The sequence below is a fragment of the Adiantum capillus-veneris genome, chromosome 10, assembly GCF_014529385.1.
Source record: "Adiantum capillus-veneris isolate H3 chromosome 10, ASM1452938v2, whole genome shotgun sequence".
Classification (NCBI taxonomy): Eukaryota; Viridiplantae; Streptophyta; class Polypodiopsida; order Polypodiales; family Pteridaceae; genus Adiantum; species Adiantum capillus-veneris.
In genome coordinates, this window is record NC_140940.1 from 33,515,287 (window position 1) to 33,536,466 (window position 21,180).

Sequence of the window (21,180 nt, forward strand, 5' to 3'; positions counted from 1 at the left end):
GAGTCGCTCAAAGTGCTTGCTATCTATGCGAGCATGAAGGATCCCAGTGGAAAGGAAGAGAAAGTCAATTTTCAAATTGACTTTGAAGACCAAGGTCTCCCATCAAGCCTCTCTTTCCTCCCCTTTGAAAACAAATAGAAGTTGGTGCAAACAATAGTAAGTACACTTATGGAAATCAAATTATGTGCCTCATTCTATGAAAGCATAGCAGAAGGCGCTTTTCATACACACAAACCACTAATCGCGATTGGTAGAGATGATGGATCCAGCAATCTTACAAAGAAAATTTTTGAAGAGAAGGATGAGGAAACTGAGGTAAAAAAATATTAACCTAGTAGATATTGTTCCTTACAACAAGTATTAAAATCGTTTAAAATGATTTGCAGATGGCATACCATGTTGATAAGTTTACAATGTGTTGTTTTGACCCCAAATACATCTAAGTGCTTAGCAATTATGCCCCAATACCCCACCTATGCTTACTTTGTGATTTCTTAGCTTAAATTCCTACTTATAATTATGATAAAATTAGGCCGCAGGTTGGTGATGCCATAAGCTACAGTTTACCATGATATGTTTACATCAATGCATAGAGCTCTTACCTGTTGTTGCAACACAATAGATGGCACTACAATGTGACAACCAGGAAGGGAATAGGAAGCACGAGAAGGAGAGAAGTGAGTGTCGTTATCTCACGTTGTGTTTCTATTATCCAAAACTTGAAATATTAACTTACAAGAATTGGCCTTTATACCTTAGCAAAGGTTTATTTGGTCAAAAATTAATAATCTGGGAGCTCTAACTAAAGATAAGTTGATACAATTTGGAAGCTTATAATCAATGACGATATCCATCTCGAAAATAGGAGTTACAATATTCTTGATCTATCAAAAGAAAACACTTGGGTTAGCTTGTTGCTAACATGCTATCGTGGGCTTTGCGATGAAAAAAGGAAAAGAAGCCATGTGGAGAGAGAGAGAGAGAGGAAGAGTAAGATCTTTTTGCCCATATATCAAGAAAGTTTTTTCACGTCATTTGCATGCACGTATAGGCTGAGAAGGTATCTTGGAAGGAGAGAGTTTTTTGTGTGGACCGTCGGCCACTCTCTATCTCTCTCTATGTGGCTGCTCTGTAGAGGGGAGGGATTGGAGTGCAGTCAAGCACCAAGTGTTTTTGGCTAGTGGAGAGGGTTGCGGATGGTTAAGGCACGACAGGGAATTAGAAGCAACACCATAGATGATAGGCATGCATAGGGCTCTGAGGGGACGATCAAGAATAGAGAGAAGTTGAGTGTTTTTCTGGCCATGACTGGCAAATTGCAGAACTATGGACCAAGGCTATAAGTGGTGGCAGACATGATTTTGGATGGCACTGGGCAAAGATGGAGGGAAACAAATTTGGTGACATGTAGAAGCAGTTGAGTGTGGATAGGCAGGTTCCAACCACCTGATGGAGGGAAACAAATTTGGTGACATGTAGAAGCAGTTGAGTGTGGATAGGCAGGTTCCAACCACCTGAAGGTAATTAAGAAAGGAAATTGGAGGCGGAACAGAGAGCGCATGGTGAGAGAGCGAGATGCCAATGGTGGGTGTGGCTGTGTGTTGGATGCAAGCCCATCATAGGAGAGGGCAAGCTAAGTGCGGACTTGATTGCAAAGGGGAAGCTGACCCTGCTCCTCTGAGACAATGGGTGAGGGATTGCTTGCACCCAAGGTGATAGCGAGAGCACTGAGGGGGGGGAGAGAGAGCCTGAGCGAGATAGGTGCCATGTGCGAGTGAAGGCAAGAGAGGGAGAGTTTTTTTTCGATGTGCATATCTGCAGCCCTCTTGCATCACAAGGCGAGAGAGATGATTTAATGGAGCGGCTTTCTTTGCGTGTCTCTTGGTGGTCCTTTTCCTGCATTGGTGAATGCTCACTCTTGTTCCCCCTCACAACGATGTTCTCTCCTACTTTGCCTCGTTTTTGTGCACATGAGGATCATGAATCTTTTCTTAAACAATAACATTATTACAATAAAATAACTCCACTAAAGCTCCTCCTCGACAATGTGACTTCTCAAACGATGACAAATTGATGCAAAAAATCAACAATCAATTCACCGAAGCTAACCTCTCAACTCCTTTTTTTATAATTCAAATACTTGCACAATTTTTTCACACTCGTAACACGCCCATACTTGGAAGAGCCCATTCATAGGCTATCCAAGGGACCCTGCCTACTCTATGGCTATTTGTCAATAGGAAACATTATTACACACATACAACAATATGGCCTCTAATGTCAATAAACACTACACACCACACACAAGATCGATTGTCTCACAAATACAAACTACCAAACATGGTCCGTTCATATGCACATTCTTTTAATGCACTTTGAGTAATGGCCTTGTGTACAGTACAATGTCTCGTCCCTCTGTATGCTATCAATGGGGGACCCAATGACCCACCTAAAAATAAAGCCGATGGGATGGGGGAAATGGAAACACACAAAATACACAAACTAGATGCCTCTCTATAGCCCAACAGATATCCAGCACCCCAAGCCACTCAGAAACGCACACACACACACTTTTTGCAACTTGCACTAAACAGCCTCACTTACGAGCAGAATTGGCTACACGCAATCACATTAATTGACGCACACACAAAGGCACCCATACCTCTAAACACGCTCACATCGGGAGGCTTTGCACACCTCGATCGCACACAAAATCACACTCAATCTGCAACCACAATCAATCTCTCTCTCTCTCTCTCTCTCTCTCTCTGCGCACACACACACACACACACACACACACACACGCAATCCCAGAGCCACTGCTACCACGGGCACACAGCAAAAGACGAGACACAGACGAGACTGATGGCGAACTCGGCAAAAAACATCAACCAATTATGTATTACATAACCATTATCCAAGACTATGATAGCGGCCCTTGGTGGCTGCGAATCGGTCCATGGCGACCTTTCAACTACATAACCTTCATACATTCAATTGGCCACCCCTTAGGCAGCCCTCAACTCATCCCTTAATTGCGTCCAAGAGCTCCCGGCCTTCCTCCTTCTCCTGCCATTGAAGTTTCCCTCCTGCATGGCCCTGGCAATCCGCCCTTATGGCAGCCCTTTGCCACCTTTTTTGTCGCTCCTCTGCAGCAGCACCCTCCTCCTTATAGCGGGCTACTGCCCATTAGGGTGCTCGCCCTCCTTTCTGCATGTGGCGGTCCTCAACCCCCGAAGCTTAAACCTCCTTGCTGATGGCTTCATGCGCCTCCTGCAAGTGGCGACTCGCCCTCTCTCTCCATATTCAGTCCCTCGGTTTTTTCTCCTTGTCAATGGCGGCCCTCAATAGCCTTCTGATGGCCTCTCTCTCATGTAACTGGCACTCTTCCTCCTCTATGGCCTGCAACCCGCCTTGAAGTCCTTGTCGCCCCTCCCTTGGAGGTCCTCCTTCCTACCCTGCTGTCTCGGGAACTCCTACTTCTTCAACTCAGTGGCAGGCTCCTCTGATGGTGCTCCTCAAGCATCGACTGCTCCACGAGCTGACCACCCTCCTGGCGGCTCCTTCCTCCTACCGTCTGCAGCCCCGTGCAGTCACCCTCTTGACTACTGGCCCCCCTGCAGCCCCCTTTTGCTATCCTTGGCCACCTCTTCATGGTGTCACCTTCTCATCCGTGGCCTCTGGCGGCCCCTCATGCAGCCACAACGTGGCCCTTTCCCCATGCAAAGTCCCCTTTAACTGCTCCTGCATTGCCACCAAATGGCCCTCCTCCCTAAAGCATGCCCTCGTTGCACTGCCGTCCCCCCAACAGATGGCGCTCTTGCCTTCAGCCGACTGTAGCTCGCTTTTTTTTTTTAATAGCATGGCATCTTTTTAAAACAAACTTATCTTGCGACTTGTGCCGCCTTCCCACGCTAAGGCTTGGATGCGATCGTGTTGAGCTTTGCCTTTGACTTTTGAGCAACTCTCTCCTTTGCGATCCAACCGAGGAATAGATAAAACACCTTCCCTTCAGCACATGTCAAGCTTCAAATTAGCCGACCTTGACGCCCAATTTTGCATACACACCAGTAGAAGCATCCTCCTTTCCGAGGCTAGTGGGCCCAAAAAAACATTGTCGACCTTCAAAATGCCGCGTCCCACATACACACCCAATGGTACCTTGTCACAATTGGCATTTAGCACATGAACAAGCATTCTTCGTGTCATGTAGTCTACACCCACTATGATGTACAGTTTACCTGATTGGGCCCTTGGTAAGGGACCAATTGCATCATCATTTGCGTCTTAAAATGTGATAGAAATGAAAGAAAAGTAAGGTTGCTCAACACAAACCGGGTGAACCATCATTTCCCACCCCTTCGTTGAGCATTTATGCTCAACCATAGCTCTATGTAGGTAAAATAGCATTGCATAATAAGAAGCTGATAAATATTATTTACATGAAGCGGTTAGATATATAGAATGAATCTAGTAGATAGATAGAGAGCTTCATTGTCTGATGTAGCGCCCACCTGGGTCAAATGGAAAGCCGTGAGCCTTCCCAATTGGGATGAAGATTTTGCCAGGATAAAAATATAGCTTTGATCATCATCATCTGTATGCAAAACATAGGCAAGTATTCCTTGCTTTGCACCTGTAACTTTGTCAGCCAACCAGTCTTGTAGGTCTTTATAGCACCACCCTTCAAAAAGTTGTATACATGGACCATCTCCATGTCCAAAACAAACATGCACACCCTGCATAGCTCCTACATCCTGTGTCTCTGAGCCATTGTCTAGAGAGATCTTCATAGCATCATCATCTTTTTAAAACGCAACCTGTAGCAAGCGGCATAGTGATGCTTGCATAACAACCTTTATCAACAGATCCATTAGCAGCATGGCACCAACCTGTGGCAACTGATCATCCAAAGCAAACACCAGATAAACCTCATATGTAGGCTCTTCAAGCGGTAATGGAGCAGGCACACAGCCTCGCATGTCCTGTATCCTCGCCATAGCTTTAGCAACCAAAACCTGCGACTCGTCATCTACATCAATCATTGGATCATCGAGTCCCCAGTCATCTTCATTGAAGCACTCATCTTCAGTCAACATGGCCTGGCCATCACAAGGCACGAGAGAGCAGTGCCCAACCCCCTGATCTTCGCAAACTCGCTCTTCACCTGCAACCTGCTGTTCTTTGACCAAATTATTGATATACATAACATCATATGTCTCATACCTTGAGAACGTAGACTCCATTTCCCATGTGCTATCCGTATCTAAGGCACTCCTATAGCTCGAACACATCTCGACTTTCTCCACAAAACTCACCGACTTTGGCACTTCAGCTATCTTCTCCACTGCTTGTTTTTCAGAAGGCACGTGGTCAAGCACATCGGGTAGTGCTCGGTAGACTCCTCTCTGCAACTGTTGAGGCCTCAAAGGTCCACATGGTATCATTGGTGCAGCCAAACTGTGTCGACCCTAGCAGAGTGCACATGCAGTGATGTGTTTGATTACAGGTGCAGACATGGGTGATAAAGCACATGCGAAGGCCCATTACAAGCAAGGAGATTGAATAAGGACATGTTTTATGTGGTTATGAAGACCTAAGTGTAGAGATTTCATGCTTGAAGAGAAGGTTTTGACATGGGAAAAGGCTCTTAGGACATGCAATGCAACTTGGGTAAAGGAAGACATATGGTCAGTGGAAGAAAGGAAAGGGTGTGAGAGACTTCACACCTCTGAATGAGGGAGACCGAAAAGTCTCATTCTATAATTTTTTTGCGAAACTATTTTTCTATAAAAACAGGTCGCGTGGGAGAAGGAAAAGGACGTTTTGAGCATCTCACGGACATAGGCAAATTCTGCACCGATTAGCAAATATTTAACTTTTTGTGCTCTGTTGTGTTAAGGAGGGCGACAGACAGAACAGAGAAGGAGAGAGCTTTGATGGTTGTATGCTCCATCATAGCCCATCAATTGAAGAAGAAGCAAGCTCTAGTTGTGTTGCTTTTGGTGTTCTTCCCCCTCCCCTCTCTTCTCTTTTTCTCTATTGCGCGGTGTTTCCGGGTGTGTGTAGGCAGGTGTGCCCCCCCCCCCGAGGGTGTGATATGAAGAGAGAGAGAGAGAGAGAGAGAGAGAGAGAGAGAGAGAGAGAGAGAGAGAGAGAGAGAGAGAGGGAGAGAGGTGATTATGTGCAAGGGAAACAAGAAATTGATGTGTTTATGGATGTGAGGTAGATTGTGGTCCGTGCGAGTGTGTGCCCATTGATTTCGGGTGTACTTGCAAGTTTGTTTGAGAAAAGTGTGTGACTGTGTGAAAGATTCTGTGTGGATAGGGGTGCAGCGGAATCCCTAGGCTATAGAGAGGCAAACATTGTGTTGGGTTTGTTCCCTCTTCCCCCTTTCCATCAGTGGTGCCCCCACTGAGGGGCTATTTGATGCTCCTTGGTAGAAGCTAAAAGCAGAGTTTGAAGTCACCAAACGATTGGCAAATGGTCAAAGTAAAGAGTGCAGTTGCGAATTGATCGAGATGGAAAAGCCAAGCATTGGCCCCATTTTCCGAGGTATTGAAGATCTAAAGGATTGGGCAGCCGATTTTGAATTGTGGATGATGTCAATGCGTAGATTGACAAATGCGGAAAAGCTGCAGGTGGAGGACAAGCAAAGATATGGTTCAATGGTTTAGGTGATGGTGATCGAAGTTTATGGCGAGAGCTACGAATGCAGTTTCTGAAGCGATTTCGGCAAACGATCTCTCCTGAAGAATCCGATGCTAGGTTGAAGGCGGTATGTCAGGATGTAAGTAGAGACTTTTCCATTTTTCTCGAGCAATTTGAAGCATGTTGGAAGGAATTGGAGATTGCTGCCGGGGTCAAAGGCAACCTATACCTAAAGTTTTCAAAGTTTCTTGAGTTCTTGCATCCAAAGATTTAGGAAAAGGTGGAGTGTGGAGCGGATACCTATGAAGATATGGTCTATTTGGCCAAAGTGAAGAGCAAAAAAGTGAAGCAGAAGCTAGAGCTGGGCTTGCTGAAGCCTATTGATTATGTGCCTGTTGGGACGATTGCAAAGTGTCCTATGGTTCAACCAAAGGAGGTGCCAATTGTTCGAAGTGCGGAGCCTCTTGAGGTAAGGCCTATGGTTAGTTATGTTCCTTGGAGGTTTCTAGTTTATGATGTGCATGTGCCAGTGGTGGACGAGCTTTTTAACGAGGATAAGCCTCTTGTCGAATAGAGTCGATGTGCTAAAGAGGTAGCAGATGTCGGGTTTCGAGAGCAGCATAAAGAGGTAAAGGAGCATGTTCTTACTTAGATTGTGCATGAAAAAGTAGTAGATTGCAGTCATGTTGCCAATATCAAAATCTCAAAAGTGGACAAAGAGTGTGTACAAAGCCAAGACGGTGGCCAACTTTTCATGGAGTAGAAAGAGGATGAAGATGCAGACACGCATCCAACCTATGGCGAGGATGATGATAATACAAGCTCCGAATTTTGGGAGACTAGCAAAGAGGAAAGCCTATATGAAGACTTCACATCCTATGGCAAGCAAACTTATTCTGATGAGGTCAAGCTGGTAAGAGTAAAGATTCCTGACTATGTGTATGAAGAGATGTCGATTGGAAATATAAATGAAGAGAAAATTGAAGAGTAGAAGATGTTATGCAAGTAAAAGTGGTGTGCGGTACCCTATTGGTATCTATGTTCCTAAAGGTAGCCATCGAGTATGCCATAGTGGTGCAACAGGTACGAGGATTTTTCAAGAAGAGTGTTGTTGAGGTGACGAGTCTACCCTGTGATGAAGATGAAGTGGATCCATATTCGAGCTTGGCAGAGACAAATGGTGATGAAGATGAACAAAGTGGGTATGTCCACTCCTACAAGTGTTGATGATATGCTCCAGGATGAAATGGTATGGGGTGAGCTTTCTTATTTTTTGTCTAAAAATATGGCAGTGGATCCTATATTAGAAGAATTGATTCATGAAGATGATGTACGAGAGGTGTTAGTGGAGCCGTATGGCTCTACTTTCTTGGATGGTCCTAAAGAGGAGGTGCTTAAGGTTGCTACAAGTATGGAAGAGAAGATGAAGATGATGCAGGTAAAGAAGCCTTTGATCAAAGAGCTGGTGTTGCCGATTGTGCAAAGTGAAGAGCCACATGCTATGGCTATGGACAAGCTTATAAAAGTGGTATGTGCTTCACAGGTGATGAGTATGCTTATGGATATAGCTATGCAGTGGGCTATTCAATAGGTACAGGAGTTATTGGAGGAGATTTCCATCATCTATGGTTGGGAAGGTATGCCAGATAGGTTCAAGGCGGGTGACAATATGGATGATTCATCTGTTGAACAAGATGGTGATCATGATCGTGCTCAATTTGAAGAGGATTGGATGCTTGTGGATGCATAGAGAGGAGAAGGAGTGATGTGTGCATTCTATATGCACCATTGGTTATGTGCATGGTGCAGTTCTACATGAGGCTACTCCAAATGAATGGTTGCACTTAAGGTTATGTCTTTGATTCAGGCGGAGGCTTTGCTGTGATGCAAGGAGTTGGGTAACCCACTTGAGGGTTGATGACAATAAGCAGGAATAAGACTATATATATGGTTTTTGGTGTGTTCTCATAGTGTTTTTGAGTGTTTATAGTTTGTAGATGGATAAAGACTTCTTTTGGTTGAACATAAATGTTCAACGAGGGGTTGGGCGATGATGGTGTAACCAAAGTGTGTCAACCCTAGCAGAGGACACATGCAGTGATGTGTATGCTTACATGTGCAGACATGGGTGATAAAGCAGATACGAAGGCCCATTACAAGCAAGGAGATTGACTAAGTGCATGTTTTATGTGGTTATGAAGACCTAAGTGTAGAGATTTCATGCTTGAAGAGAAGGTTTTTGTTAAGTATGGAGCCTAATTTACCCTTGTAATTTTCTATGGTAAAAGCGCACATTTGTAAGGCCCCCATTATGAGGAGAAGCCATCGTGCGTGAAGGAAAATCACTCACCGGAAACCAAATTTTTCACAGACAAGAATCAGGGGCAACTTTAAAGGAATATTCTTTTTCGTCGGAATATTATGGCCGGACGGCGGCCAGAAAGTGGTCGGAAAACAACCGGTCGGTTGGCCGGTGGCCGGTAGTCAATGGCCGATGGCCGGTGGTCAGAAGTCAATGGCCAGTGGCCGGTGGTCGGAAGTCAATGGTCGGTGGCCGGTGGCCGAATTCAAAAGCGGACTTGTCTTCTCAAGGGCGGCCACACATGGGCGGATTGGAGGGTCCGATTTGGACTTATTCGCACAAGGGCGGCTACACATGGCTGTCTCTCATAAGAGAGGGCAGCCCTTTTGGCCTATAAAAGGAGGCCATTTCTACACACATTTCATAGTGTGAAGTTGATGCAACAAGGTGAGTGTGAGGTGGTGAGAGTGAAGCAAGGCTGGAGCTCCATTAAGGGTATAATCCCTTTGTAAACTACTTCTTGTTTTGAAGTACTAAAGCCATTGAGTGGCTGCTTTCCCGTGGACGTAGCCCACATTGGGTGCACCACGTATATCGTGTGTACTCTCTCTCTCTCTCTCTCTCTCTCTCTCTCTCTCTCTCTCTCTCTCTCTCTCTCTCTCTCTCTCTCTCTATCTCTACTCTACTCTATAATCTCGTGTATATAAATCTGTCTCTCTCCATTAAGTAATCTACTCAATTATCTATTTAGCTACGTCTTATTTCCTAACAACTGGTATCAGAGCAAGGTTTGCTCGTAGCTAAATTATCTCAAGGAAAGGATTCCTTGAATTGAGTGGGAGTTATGGCGGAGGAAGGGAAGCTCAAGATTGAGAAGTTCAACGGCAAAAACTACCAACATTGGAAGATGCAGATTGAAGACTATCTCTACCAGAAGGACCTCTATTTGCCACTAGGCGGTCTTGCGAAAAAGCCCGCAACAATGGCAGATGAAGCATGGATTGTCCTTGATCGAAAGGCACTGGGAACAATCCGGTTAAGCTTGGCATCAACGGTGGCCTTCAATGTTTCGGAGATGAAGACCACGGAGGACTTGATGAAGTCACTTGACGGCTTCTACGAGAAACCATCGGCATCCAATAAGGTATTTCTTATGAAGCGCTTGTTCAATCTAAAGATGGCAGAGAATGGTTCAGTTGCAGAACACCTAAATGACTTTAACACAAACATAAGTCAACTTTAATCATTGAAAATCAATTTCGATAACGAAGTGCGAATCTCCTTATACTATCATCTCTACTGGATAGTTGGGACAGCCTTGTGATGGCTGTAAGTAATTCTATCTCTAGCACAAATACTCTTAAGTTTGATGATGTTGTGGGTGTTCTCCTAAGCGAGGAAATGCGAAGGAGAAGCACAGGAGAATCATCAAGTGCTGCACTATCAGTGGAAACAAGAGGAAGGCTTAAGGAGAGGTTCAAAAACCAAAAGGGTCGTGATCACTCAAGGCGGAGCAAGTCACGCACAAAGTCAGTTCTTGAATGTTGGAACTGCAGCAAGAAGGGCCACATAAAGAAGGATTGCTGGTCCAAGAAGAAGAAGGAGACAGAGTCTCAAGACAACAAGCCAACATCGGAGGCCAATGTGGCAAGTAAAGTAGAGCAAGATGCTCTAATTCTCTCATTAGACAATGTGTCTAATTCCTGGATAGTAGATTTCGGGGCTTCATTCCATGCGACACCACACAAGCAACATTTCCAAGACTACACCAAAGGTAATTTTGGGTATGCATACTTGGGAGATGATGAAGCTTGTGAGATTGTCGGCAAAGGTACAGTTTCTGTCAAAACTGCTAACGAAAATGAATGGAAGCTTAAAGATGTTAGCCATGTTCCTTCTCTTCGCAAAAATTTGATCTCTACAGGACAACTGGACGATGAAGGTCACAACATTGCATTCGGAAACAAACGGTGAAGACCATATTAGGTATTTTGGTAAAAATCTCACATTATGGGAATCTCCAAATCGACCGAATTCATGTAATTTGGGAATTTTCCACTTAAAGTGGGAAAAATTGAGGTGTGTGGCTAGTAAATAAAGTGAAAATCTCATAGGATTGTGGTGTTGATAAACACCAAAAGTCAAGAGGATGTACAACACATGGATTTGAATAATAACTATAAATTACATAAAACAAAGGAAGATACAAAAAAGATTTTGTTTACAAATTGACTAGTATAGTCACAATAGAAGCTCCACATAATTCTACTCCACATTTGATACCATATCTGAACTTTGATCCAAGTGTGGCTGATGTGCACGAGTGAGGCCTTCTTTGGCTTTTAGAGCATGTCTTTCTGGAATCTTTATTCTAGAAAATGGTCCTTCTTTGTTGGGTCTCCAGGACCAAACAATTGCATCTATAGTTTCCCACACTTGTGGGTCCTTATAGTTGACAGCCCAATAACCCTTCCAACAATTACTGTAAGCTTGAGTATCTGTCATCCCACTTTTTCTCGCGCAAGGTGCCCAATATTGAATCAAGAGTTTTCTGTAGTTTGGTGATGTAGGCTCATTATCAATGTCAGATAAAGCCATTGCAAGCCACACTGGATAGATTTCTGTGTCACTCGGAACAAGCATAAGAAAGTCACCTTGGTGCACATCAGACATAGGGTCAAACTCTTCCCTTGGCCTATCTCGTTGAGGCCCACAAAAATGATCGTTCAACTCTTCAAGGCCTAGGAATCTTTCTGCTCCTTGTTGCAAATTCATTGTAGTGCTTTGTAGTGAGAATATTCTTGAGTTTTTGGCCAAAACATTTCATACAAGACTCCCTCTGATATGATTGCTTTTCCAATCTCTTCAATTACCTTACTCCAATAATCTATCACGGGTCTATAATATCGCGGAATACTTGAACCATTCCCTAAATTTTTCCAAAATTTTATATAGTTCTTTAGCCCCAAAATGACTTCTTCGTGGGCCTTGACATACTCCGCCATTTGTACTAGAGGTGGATCTCCATGTGGTAACATTGGCTTGCCTTCTGTGTCTGTTTTCCAAAGGCGAATACTTCCACTCCAACTTGATACACCTACATGTGCCTTATATTGCATCATTGGTGTCTCATCCTGCATAAAGAACCTGAACTGAAGCGGTTTGGAATGTCCAACAAGTATGTCTTGTCCATCACAAAGATAGCCATCACAATATTGCTTGAAATCAGGGATCTTTGTGAGAAAAAATGGAGCTGGAGATGAAGATGAGCTGTTTCGTAATGTATCCATCAAATGTGGCAAAGTATAGGTTTGTGTAACTCTCAACTTCTCTGAAAACCTACTAAACATGGCGTCTATGTCCTCATGTGTATGCCCAACCATTAAAAATCCCAGCTGGATGGTTTTGAAAACACCCCTTGCAACAAGCATTGACAAATAGGCAAATAAGTATCGATTTTTGTTTTCCCCTGCACAATTATCCAATTGTAGCAACAAGTTCTCTGGCAATCTGCGAAATGTTGACCCCAATTCCTCTTCTGCAATTTCTGACGACTGCACAATGGGCTCTTTTCCATCACTCAAGTTATGGTAGTCCAAAGCATCCCTTGAGTTCAAAGCATGTAGTAGTGAAATATTGCTCCTTGGAAGTCCATTTGTTACTAGATCACCAAGAGGATGCTTATCTATCCTCTCGAGGTTATGTAAACAATTAGCAATTGAGCCAATTGTAAGATTTGGATCAGCTGGCCACAAACCATTCAAGACAAAGTGTCCGTAATGACCTTCTCCATGTCCATGAGTGATCATGCCAATCAATGCCACCTGCAGATTATATCCTGAATCCACACCCTTGGGAACAATGCGTAATCTAGGAATGGCAGTCTTCTTTTGATCCATCTTATCATGGATTATGCATACATATTTTTGTGGTTGAGTTTCTGAATACGTGCGCCATGCATAATATAGGCTTCTGCAACTCTTTTGTTGTGCCATGTGAACTTCTCTCTCCCTCAAGAGAAGAGCTCTCTCTTCAAGAGAAGGTTTAGCTTCTAACCTTGCCTTGATTGAGCTACAAATATTGCACTTAGAGAACTCACTCGTCTTTGTTAAAGTGACATGTGGCTACTCTTTGTTCCAAATTCTACCAAAAGAAGATTGGGATAGCTTCTTCTCATAGCCCATTTGGTCAAGTGTCGTGTTGATTTCACATAAAATATCCACTTGTTTGTATGTTGATGGAATCACCAATTGAGTCTCTCTTGAGCCATCTAGCAGTGTTCTACTTCTATGTGGCATTTTCTCAGAGTTGTTTTCCACAAACTCATTTAGTAGTGCTCTTGCTAAACTAGTATGTTGAAGTCCCCTTCTCAATGTACATGTGTTCCCATGTACATATTGGCGCACACCATTTTCAAAGTTCTCCTTGTATCGATAAAATGATGTCTTTGGTATTCCATGTAGCTCATACCATGCTCTACAACAAACAATAGAGCCATTTAGCCTGAATTGGTATCGTGACTTCTCATCTTTCTGATAACATATAGAAAGAACATCATAAACATAATTAGTGCGTGATTTTTGAGACTCTCCCCAAAATTGTTGTCGTAACCTTGTCACCATATCACGATCTGCAAATTGGCAGCATTTTTGTGCACAACAATCAATGCATGATACCCTTTGAATTGATTTGTTTGAAAGGTAAAAAGTCGAAGCTGGTGCTGCTTTTGATTTTTGAGTCCTGTTCATGAAAGTGTATCGTCTCTTCCTTGACAACTGGACAACATTACTCCCATCAAGTTTTTTTCCAACATTGCCATCGTTGGATACATCCTCATATGTAGCATGCATGCCATCAACAGGAACAAAGCGTTGTAATGGGCTCCCATTCAACATTGTTGTCTGCTTGATGGGCCACTTTAGCAAAGTGATGCTACCCACTTCAACCACATCATGAATGCTTGCATTTTCTCTTTCAATACCCACACCCACACAATCAGGACCAAGTTCCTGAAAGTTGACATAATCATGTGGAAATACATATAAGATGGTCCCTTCATTCATGGTTTGCATCATTGTGTCATCTTTTAAAAGGACCCTCTGATTTCTCCAAGACTCTCGAATCATTGCTTCAAATTCTGGGCTTGTCATAGGTATTGCATCTGTAACTAGAGGATCAGAATGATCATGTTCTTCATCACCATTGTAGCTTTCGTGTGGATCAATTAAGTTCCCATTTAATACAAAAGATTGCAAAAGAAGCTTTGACCATCGAACAGCACTCCATAATGAGCCTTGGAGAGATGAAGTATCCATTGTAGGAAAAGGTAGGACCACATCCTTCAAGCATTCCTCCACTAGTATGGAGACATTTCCCAGCCCTATCTTTGTACCACCACAAGTGGAATCTGGATCTGTTCTACACACACAACCAATACCAACGATTTCATTGTCAAGTATCATATGTACTTTCTCCCCAGATTCAAAGTCCATCCTGTAAGTAAAAAGATTACATTGTTAAATCCATAGTTATAGAAAAATACTCTTCAAACCAAAAATCATGCTACAACATGAAAAAGGTTTGCATAGGTTGGACAAGTGGTGAACCTTGAGACCAAATCCTCCTTGCTATATTAATGGAAGCAAGGTTGGACAAGTGGTGGACCTTGAAACCAAAGCCTCTTTGCTATATGAGAGCATAGGTTGGACAAGTGGTGGACCTAGTTGTAATACCCACTGCCACCTATCAACTACTATAGGACTATGCTTTCCAATGTCCAAGTATCCCTTGAGTCTTTCAAGGTTGAACACGTGGTGGACCTTGAAACAAAAATCCCCTTTCTATATCAGAGCATAGCTTGGACAAGTGGTGGACCTAGTTATAATGCCCAATATCCAAGGTGAAATACCTTAGGACTTTGCTACCTTGCTTGCCAATGTTTACGTAGCCCCTCATTTCTTTAATGGAAGTAAGGTTGGACAAGTGGTGGACCTTGAAACCAAAGCCTCTTTGCTATATAAGAGCATAGGTTGGACCTAGTTTTAATACCCACTGCCACCTATCAACTACTATAAGACTATGCTTTCCAATGTCCAAGTATCCCTTGAGTCTTTCAAGGTTGAACACGTGGTGGACCTTGAAACAAAAATCCCCTTTCTATATTAGAAAGGTTGAACACATGGTGGACCTTTACGAAAATCCCCTTTCTTTATCAGAGCATAGCTTGGACAAGTGGTGGACCTAGTTATAATGCCCAATATCCAAGGTGAAACACCTTAGAACCTTGCTACCTTGCTTGCCAATGTTTACGTAGCCCCTCATTTCTTTAATGGAAGCAAGGTTGGACAAGTGGTGGACCTTGAAAGAAAAGCCTCTTTGCGATATGAGAGCATAGGTTGGACCTAGTTGTAATACCCACTGCCACCTATCAACTACTATAGGACTATGCTTTCCAATGTCCAAGTATCCCTTGAGTCTTGCAAGGTTGAACACGTGGTGGACCTTGAAACCAAAATCCCCTTTCCATATCAGAGCATAGCTTGGACAAGTGGTGGACCTAGTTATAAGCCCCTCCTTTCTTTAATGGAAGAAAGGTTGGAAAAGTGGTGAATCTTGAAACCCAAACCCTTTGGCTATATATAGAGGATATCTTGGACAAGTGGTGGGCTTAGTTGTAGTATCCAATGTCCAAGGTCCAAGGTGAACTATGTAAAGACCTTACTTCCAAAAACAGAGTCGTACAAGTGGTTCTCCTTGAAACCAAAACCTCCTTAGTGTATTAGAACATAGCTTGGAGAAGTGGTGGACTTAGTTGTAATGGTGAATGTCCAAAGCAAACTATTATAGGACCTTGCTTCCCAAATCAAGTTTGGACAAGTGGTGGATCTTGAAACCAAAACCCCCTTACTCTATTAGAGCATAGCTTAGATAAGTGGTGGACCTAGCTGCCATGGAAAATGTTCAATCTGAACTGCTGCAAGACCTTGCTATTAAATGTCTAAGTAGAGCTAGCTTCTTTAATGGAATCAAGGTTGGGAAAGTGGTGCATCTTGAAACCAAAAGCCCTTTATTGTATTAGAGCATAGCTTGGACAAGTGAGGGACCTAGTTTTAATGTGTGATGTCCAAAGAAAAGTATTACAAGACCTTGCTTTCCAATATTTGAATTGGTCAAGTGGTTAAAACTAAGTATAAAACTTTGACCATTTTCTTCTCGAATTGCCAAAAAGCTAGTTTTAGACACCCCTAAATGAAAATGGTTTAGGGTGGCCTTAAACAATGTTTTTTCAAAGACTTGAACAAAAGGGTTGCCGAAGAGTAATGACAATTTATTGTGGCTTGAAGTGCCTGAGTATGTGAAAACAAGCCTAGGTTTTCCACGAGGCAAAAGGTGACATAATAAGAACATTGGAAAGTTAGGATTGACCATGTGGCCTAAACTTTGGCAAGTGAAGTGGTGGCCAAGTTTTGTGGCACAGTGTGCACTTGGTCCTATATGTGTTGACCACTTGGCTAAATCTAGGACCATAAGGCCAAACCTTTGGCACCTTAAATATAGTATGGGACATAATCTAGAACTGCTATAGTAAATTAGTAGTATAGCTAATATGTTAATATTTGTATTATATTTAAGTATATGCTAATATAATTTATGTTCAAAATTTCACTAATGAAGAATGTTCCCATTTAGCACTCCAGATGCGGGGTCTTAGGGCAATGCCACAATGGGGTGACAAGGCAGCGCTTCCACGTGAGGTTTGGGGGTAGCGCTCTTGATGGGGATGTGGAATATAGCGCTCTCGATGGCGGGGCTTGGGAGGTTGATTTTGGGATATTGTTCTGAGCGGGGTCCAGGGGCAGCGCCCCAGGCGGGGTCCGGGGCAGCGCCCCGGGGGGGTCTAATAAACATGATTTTCTTTAATTTTGGCCGTGTGAATTGGTTAATTTTTTATATTGCTTTTGTTTTTTTTAATCCTATGATAAAACATGGACTTGTAGCATACGTGGCATTCTAATAAACCCTATCAAGATTAGGCACACAGAGAGCGCACGAGAAACGCACACAGAGAAAGCAGGCGAGCAGCAAAAACACAGAAAGCGCACACGGATCGCACACAGTTGGAGTATACGCGCGCGTAGAGGAGCAAGCTCGGCATCGTACACAACACACAGGTGGAGTGCACAGGATTGAAAGTTCGCGCACAAGACAAAGAAACAGCAGCGTACACAACGCTTTCCAGAAGGGCAGGATCGGGCAGTCTTCTCAGGAGACATTGCACACCTCACGAATAGAGAAAAAACAGGTATTTCTCTCTCTCTCACTCTCTGTCTTTCTCCATATAGAGAGATGGTTCTCTGTAACTCTTCTTGCACACACACTCTCTCGTCAAAAGACAGAGATACATAGTTTAAAAGTATCCCCGCACACATACACATATTCCCACACATCGTCTTCCTCTCTTCCACATACATAACCACAGTGAAATCTGTTATCTTGCTGTCTCTCTCTTGAAAATACATGCACATATTCCCACACATCGTCTTCCTCACTTCCACATACATAACCACAATGAAATCTGTTATCTTGTTGTCTCTCTCTTGAAAATACGTGCACATATTCCCATACATCGTCTTCCTCTCTTCCACATACATAAACACAGTGAAATCTGTTATCTTTCTCTCTCTCTCTCTCTAAAAAACAGTTATTTTCTCTCTCTCTCTCTCTATCTATCTATCTCTGTATTTGCTATCTCTCTCTTGAAAATACATGCTCATGTATGTGTGCGTCTGTGTTATCTATGTGTATGTATGTATATTTGTGTTATTTCATTGTAATACTCATACATAATGCAGATACACAATTACACTTAATTACGATATGCACACATAGTATATATACATACATAAATATCACAAATAACTAACACATTGTAATACTAGTAAAATTGAATGGAAGACTTACTTGCGTGATCTGTTAAAGTCGATTCTTGTAGCGAGTTCTGGATGTATGCTGAGCTGATTTTCCTCTAATCCATTTGTAGATATGATTGTAACTTCTGTTTCTCAAAAATAGTAGTGTTGTTTAGTGATACACCTAATGGACATAAATGGTTTAAACTAGGACATGTAGACCAAAAATACGTGTATTTCTTTGGATGAATATATACACTTTTTGGTGACCCTTACCACAAGTGGTGGACCTTGAGACCAATGGACTATAAGGACCTCCAAACAATACCTTGTACACTCAATCCTTCTTGGTATCTAGGTTGGACAAGTGGTGGACCTTGTTCAAATTCTCTAACCACTCTCTCTAACATGGTGACATAATTTAGGTGTGATAAATTCATATCTATGCAAACTAATATCAGTTTAGGCTTGTTAATTTGAATTTGTTTGAATTTATGTACAATATAATGATTTGAGGTTTGCATATTTGAATTTAGGTGGTATAATGATATCTTTTTGTGGTAAACTTGAATTTAAAATCAATTTTGCGTGGAATATTTTAAATTTAAGTAGTAAAATTTAAATTTTTATAAAAAAGTTTGAATTTTAAAATTTGGCGGGATAGTTTAAAATTTAGGCGGGATATTTAAGATTTGGGAGGGATATTTTAAATTTAGGCGGGAAGGTTTTGAATTTATAGCGAGATCTCCCTTACATAAGAGAGTATAGGTTGGACAAGTGGTGGACCTTCAAGCTAGAGCATCCATGCTACTGGACATGATAGGTAGGGAATCTAGTTGAATATTGTATGTATAATATATATGTAATAGATCTAGCTTGGACAAGTGGTGGACCTTGGAATAAAACCCCATGTAAAACATATCATGCACATTCCAAGTGGTCAAAAAAAATATCATTTAGAATATAGCCTTATAGGTTGGACAAGTGGTGGACCTTAACACCCAGATATTCTTCATATAATGACATAGAGTGGAAAACTGGTGAATCTTGAGACCAAACCATGCTACTAGCGATAATAGCTTGGACAAGTGGTGGACCTTGAAAGTAAACCCCCCATCTACGAAATATCGTGGGTTTAAGGTATTTCGATGGAGCCTAGCATCTTGGAGACATCGTGCATCTTGCTTCTCTTCATGTTTCAATGGAGCCTATCTTGGACAAATGGTGGAGCATCCTTCTCTCCATGTTTCAATGGACCCTAGCTTGGACAAGTGGTGGACCTTTACTTCTCTCTATATTCAATAGAGTTAGCTTGGACAAGTGGTGGACCTTGGAACCAAACCCCATGTAAAACCTATCATGGTCACTCCAAGTGGTGAGAAAGAATAACCTTTAAGATATAGCCTTATAGGTTGGACAAGTGGTGGACCTTAACACGCGCATATTCTTAATATAATGACATAGAGTGGAAAAGTGGTGAATCTTGAGACCAAAACCACTCATGCTACTAGCAATAATAGCTTGGACAAGTGGTGGACCTTGACTGTAAACCCTCATCTAGACATATCGTGGGTTTAATGTTTTTCGATGGAGCCTAGCATCTTGGAGACATGGTGCACCTTGATTCTCCTCATGTTTCAATGGAGCTACCTTGCACAAATGGTGGAGCATCCTTCTCTCCATGTTTCAATGGACCCTAGCTTAGACAAGGGGTGGACCTTTGCTTCTCTCTATGTTTCAATAGAGTTAGCTTGGACAAGTGGTGGACCTTGGAACCAAACCCCCATGTAAAACCTATCATGGTCACTCCAAGTAGTAAGAAAGAATAACCTTTAAGATGTAGCCTTATAGGTTGGACAAGTGGTGGACCTTAACACCACATATTCTTAATAAAAGTGGTGAATCTTGAGACCAAACCACTCAGGCTACTAGCAATAATAGCTTGGACAAGTGGTGGACCTTGAATGTAAACCCCTCATCTACGAAATATCGTGGGTTTAATGTATTTCGATGGAGCCTAGCATCTTGGAGACATGGTGCAGCTTGCTTCTCGTCATGTTTCAATGGAGCCTATCTTGGACAAATGGTGGAGCATCCTTCTCTCCATGTTTCAATGGACCCTAGCTTGGACAAGTGGTGGACCTTTGTTTCTCTCTATGTTTCAATAGAGTTAGCTTGGACAAGTGGTGGACCTTGGAACCAAACCCCCATGTAAAACCTATCATGGTCACTCCAAGTGGTAATAAAGAATAACCTTTAAGATGTAGCCTTATAGGTTGGACAAGTGGTGGACCTTAACACCCGCGCATATTCTTAATATAATGACATAGAGTGGAAAAGTGGTGAATCTTGAGACCAAACCACTCAGGCTACTAGCAATAATAGCTTGGACAAGTGTGGACCTTGAATGTAAACCCCTCATCTACGACATATCGTGGGTTTAATGTTTTTCGATGGAGCCTAGCATCTTGGAGACATGGTGCACCTTGCTTCTCCTCATGTTTCAATGGAGCCTACCTTGGACAAATGGTGGAGCATCCTTCTCTCCATGTTTCAATGGACCCTAGCTTAGACAAGGGGTGGACCTTTGCTTCTCTCTATGTTTCAATAGAGTTAGCTTGGACAAGTGGTGGACCTTGGAACCAAACCCCCATGTAAAACCTATCATGGTCACTCCAAGTAGTAAGAAAGAATAACCTTTAAGATGTAGCCTTATAGGTTGGACAAGTGGTGGACCTTAACACCCACATATTCTTAATAAAAGTGGTGAATCTTGAGACCAAACCACTCAGGCTACTAGCAATAATAGCTTGGACAAGTGGTGGACCTTGAATGTAAACCCCTCATCTACGAAATATCGTGGGTTTAATGTATTTCGATGGAGCCTAGCATCTTGGAGACATGGTGCAGCTTGCTTCTCGTCATGTTTCAATGGAGCCTATCTTGGACAAATGGTGGAGCATCCTTCTCTCCATGTTTCAATGGACCCTAGCTTGGACAAGTGGTGGACCTTTGTTTCTCTCTATGTTTCAATAGAGTTAGCTTGGACAAGTGGTGGACCTTGGAACCAAACCCCCATGTAAAACCTATCATGGTCACTCCAAGTGGTAATAAAGAATAACCTTTAAGATGTAGCCTTATAGGTTGGACAAGTGGTGGACCTTAACACGCGCATATTCTTAATATAATGACATAGAGTGGAAAAGTGGTGAATCTTGAGACCAAACCACTCAGGCTACTAGCAATAATAGCTTGGACAAGTGGGGACCTTGAATGTAAACCCCTCATCTACGACATATCGTGGGTTTAATGTTTTTC

At 42.6% G+C, this 21,180-nt stretch overlaps 1 pseudogene; it reads right to left on the reverse strand.

Moving 5' to 3' along the window:
* Positions 1–4,491: 4,491 nt before the first annotated feature.
* Positions 4,492–21,180, reverse strand: part of LOC147448665 (uncharacterized) — a 44,649-nt pseudogene continuing 27,960 nt past the window's right edge.